We start from the raw sequence: 4,796 nt of genomic DNA, 5'->3' as shown, positions 1-4,796 counted from the left end.
GGTAAGCACTGGATCTGTAGGAATTACTTGTATAAAAGTAATAGCTGACATACTACAACATGGATGAATTTTGAGGACATTATGCTGAGATAAGCCAGTCACAAAAGGACAAATACTGTTTGGTTTCACTTCCATGCGGTACCCAGAGTAGTCAGATTCACAGAGACAGAAAGTAGCACGATGGTTGCCAGGGGCTGGGAAGGTGAGAATAGGGAGTCAATGTTTAATGGAGACAGAGCTTCAGTTTTACGGGGTGAAAGGATCTCTGGAGCTGGATGGTGGTGAAGTTTGTACAGTATGAATATACTTAGAATATACTTAACACCACTGAAGTGTACACTTAAAAATGGCTAGGATTGTAAAAACATATACGTCTGTGTGTGTGTGTCTGTATGAATAAATAAATAAAGGAAATCTCTATTAACTTTTAAAAGTAATAGCCCAACCTCAAGAGGAGATGAGGTTTCCGGGGAAAGAGGGAAAAGTGAGCCAGAAGGGGTCACCTTTGGGAAACAGAAGAAGGAAGCTGGTCTAAAGAAAGAGAGACAGTTGGTCTGAGAGATGGAACGAGAGGGAGGAAAGGCTTTACGTCACAAAAGGCAAAGAGGGAGAGAATTTGTGACATGATTCAGAAACGTTTGGAAAGTAGCAGTGCCAGAGAGAGAGAGAGAGAGAGAGGGATTGTTCAGCAAAGTCTAACCAAATTGTTTTGGTAACAAAAGAGTCTGTGAGTTAGCATTGCATGCGAGACTGAAACTGCAGGTGGTGATCATCTAAATTGGATTTTTCAAAGGTGGTCAAAGAAAATGTCATGTACAGACAGACTGGGCCTGCGTGAAGAGCAACCCAGGCACCCATTCCATTGTAATTATTTTCGAAGTAAAAGGGCTGCCTGCATGAAGCGCAATGGAGAATCCATCCAATCAGGAGTCAGTTTCTGAGCTATGGTAGGAACCCGGAAATGCAGGGTAAAATGTGGCTGCAGCACCCTGGGGGAAATGCCCAGGAAGAGGGAAAAACATGGTCCCAGAGAGAAGAGAATTCTAGTAAAGAATCTTCACTGTCTTAAAACTGCTCCCTCCACTTTGAGTCGGTCTGGAGAGGTAACATTTAACACTTGATCCATCTGGGATCACGTTAAGAACCAAGGCCTGTGGAAAAGTCCTTGGCTTAATGTCTGGTAACAGAATTCCGCTCAGGGAGGAGACCGTCTTCCCACAGGATAGTAACTTTATCAGCCTTCAGATGGCAGGTGTGACTGGAAGCATAGGCTAGCAGGAGACAAGCTTATGAAGGAAAAGGTTAAATAGGGCTGCATCGGCGAAGGGATGGGAGAACAGAGTGGGGCACCAGCAGGAGTACAGAGTCCCCAAAGGACTTCTAAAAGTAGAGGGCTCGGGCTTCACTGGTGGCGCAGTGGTTGAGAATCCACCTGCCAATGCAGGGGACACGGGTTCGAGCCCTGGTCCCAGAAGATCCCACATGCCGCGGAGCAACTAGGCCCGTGAGCCACAACTACTGAGCCTGCGCGTCTGGAGCCTGTGCTCCGCAACAAGAGAGGCCGCGACAGTGAGAGGCCCGCGCACCGCGATGAAGAGTGGCCGCTGCTCGCCGCAACTAGAGAAAGCCCTCGCACAGAAACGAAGACCGAACACGGCCAAAAATTTAAAAATAAAAAAAAATTTTTTTTACATGTAAAAGTTGAGGGCTATCACAGTCCACTGTTTGCAACTCTGTAATGAAAACGCACTCCTTCTGTCTCCTCAAACTTTATTGGAGTAGGGAGGTTTGGGTAAAAAGTATTACCGAGTAATAGGGCAGAAATCGATAACTCACTGACAACCAGGCAGCCTAGAATCTTTGGCCCGTACCCAAGAGCACAAGAGAAAGCTGTCCGAGAGACCAGCATCCACTCTGGCCCGGCCTGCACGTTAGGCCCTGCTGTGCCTAACCGGACCTGCCTGTCCTCGCTGGCTGCCCACCCTCCTCCATGGCGGGGTCCCACCAGTTCCCTTACTTGTTGCCGCTGGCTGGCCATGGTTCCTCCTTTGGGATGCACCTTCTTCTCTCAGGAAGCAGCACGCACTGGACAGACACCTCAGTGCCTCTTCAAAGCCAACACCCCAAACAGGCCAGGATATACCTGAGCAGCCTGCCGAGACGCTCACTGCAGCCCGAGGAGCCCGCCAGCTCTTGCTTCCAACACTTACAACTTTCACCTGGGTGCCTACTAGAGCAGTGTTTCTCAGAATCACCTGGAGAGCTTAAAATTCAGATTGCTAATTTAGTTAGCCTGGAGGGAGTCCAAGAATTTGCCTTGCTAACAATTCCCAGGTGAAACTGATGCTGCTGGGCCCAGGACCACTTTGGAGAGCCGACCACTGTGTGAGTGAAAGCCTGAGAGTGCTTTGAGTCAGTGGAAGGCACAGCTAGTGCTTCACTCTCTACCAAAACTTGTCCTGAGCCCAGGATGGAACTAGACAGGAAAGCACGTCAACAGCCCTCCTCTCTCGTCCAGTATGAGACGTGGTTCCCTCGAGCGAAGCCCGGCTCTAATATTGTTCTTGAGTTCCGGTTTGGGGGCAATCAACAATTAAATGAGAACTTTATGGCACTTTCAGAACACACTGTGTGGGATGGACCCCAAGATAGACTTCTACTGAAGTCCAGGCAGCTGTAGATTACAGGTCCTGGGCCTCCCATGAATTTACAAGGCTGGTGATGGACAGAGGCCAGACAGCCTGGTGGGGTGTCCCCGTCTGGAGAAGGCACATTCTGAAGCTCCTCTCTGGGCCTCCCTGGAGCTGCTGCTTCGCTCTGAAGCAGGCCTCCAGGACTTCATTTATTTACAAAGCAAAAGGAATCTGGAGCTGGGGCACTGGAGGTAGGTGATTCAGCAGTCTGCTCTGGCCTCCCCATTCTAGGGAAGAGATCACTGGGCTTGGAGTGAAGGAATGCAGGCTCCAGGCCTCCTCAGCACTAAATGGATATGTGACTTCAAGCATCGTCTCAACATCACTGAATAGCTTATTTCTGCTCTTAGTGGGGGGAAAATATATCTGTCCTAATCACAAATGCATAATGATGTTCTAGGACATTATTTAATTTCATTAGTATTATTGTTATTTTTTCTAGGAGAGGATTATTTACCCCAAAGAAGCTTCTTCCTTGTTCAGGGACACTTTCCTGGCCCCGCCCTCCTGTATGATTTTTGCCAGTGTCTCGTCAAACACTTGTTGAGCCCCATCTCCTTGCCAAGCACTGCACCAAACACCAGAGCACAAAAATGAAGCAGACAAGGTTCTCAGCCTCAAAGAGCTCTCAACCTAGTAGGAGTGACAGCAAGTGTCAAATAATCCCATTCCAATGGGATGTGTTGATACCAGGGTGTGCAGAGGGCACTCTGAAGCAGAAGAGAGGCCTAGTATTCCTACCTAATATTTACTCTTCCATCTTCCTTAGTAACAGAACTCCCAGTTTTTAGTTTGATATGGGGTCACCCAAATAAAGATGATAGTTTCCATCCTCCCAGGTAGCTAGGTGTGATTATGTGACTAAGTTCTGGCCAATGAGATATAATTGCAAATGGTATGGGGATAATTCTAAGAAATGTCCTTAGACAACAATTAGCATGTGCCCTTTCTCCTTACCCCTTCCTCCATCCTGTTGCCTGGAATGCAGATGTGATGGCTGGAGCTCCAGCTGCATCTTGCACCATGAGGATAGAGATGTCCTTGAAATGATAGAGCAGTGAACTAGAAAGGAGTCTGGGTCTCTGACAGCTTTGTGTACCAGACCTGGGTTGCCTATCTCCAGCATTCATTTGCACGAGAGAAAGTAAATAAACTTCTATCTCATTTTTAAGCCACTATTATTTTGGCTTTTCTGACACATGCAACTGAGCCTAATCCCAACTAATTCAAAGCCAGGTTGTGAGTGGCTTGACGACTCTGGACTTCATCATATAGGCAATAAGGAGCTACAGACAGTTTATAAGCTGTGGAGTAACCTGAGGGGGAAAGATAAAGGGAGAAGGAAAAAAAAAGGACCCAAGATGTAAAGAGACTATGGAAATTTATTTCTGTTGATATTAGTGAGGAACCTCTGATTTGAAGGGAAGGTAGGTGAGCATGATCTTAGATTGTGGTCTTTGAGGGGACTGCAGTGATTCAATGTTAGAGAATCCAAAGGTAACTGCGGGTGTAGAAGTGAATCAGAAAAGAGAGGTAAGCACTGGATCTGTAGGAATTACTTGTATAAAAGTAATAGCTGACATACTACAACATGGATGAATTTTGAGGACATTATGCTGAGATAAGCCAGTCACAAAAGGACAAATACTGTTTGGTTTCACTTCCATGTGGTACCTAGAGTAGTCAGATTCATAGAGACAGAAAGTAGCACGATGGTTGCCAGGGGCTGGGAAGGTGAGAATAGGGAGTCAATGTTTAATGGAGACAGAGCTTCAGTTTTACGGGGTGAAAGGATCTCTGGAGCTGGATGGTGGTGAAGTTTGTACAGTATGAATATACTTAGAATATACTTAACACCACTGAAGTGTACACTTAAAAATGGCTAGGATTGTAAAAACATATACGTCTGTGTGTGTGTGTCTGTATGAATAAATAAATAAAGGAAATCTCTATTAACTTTTAAAAGTAATAGCCCAACCTCAAGAGGAGATGAGGTTTCCGGGGAAAGAGGGAAAAGTGAGCCAGAAGGGGTCACCTTTGGGAAACAGAAGAAGGAAGCTGGTCTAAAGAAAGAGAGACAGTTGGTCTGAGAGATGGAAGGAG

Source organism: Phocoena phocoena, chromosome 14, assembly GCF_963924675.1.
Source record: "Phocoena phocoena chromosome 14, mPhoPho1.1, whole genome shotgun sequence".
Classification (NCBI taxonomy): domain Eukaryota; kingdom Metazoa; phylum Chordata; class Mammalia; order Artiodactyla; family Phocoenidae; genus Phocoena; species Phocoena phocoena.
This window is presented reverse-complemented; position numbering follows the sequence as displayed.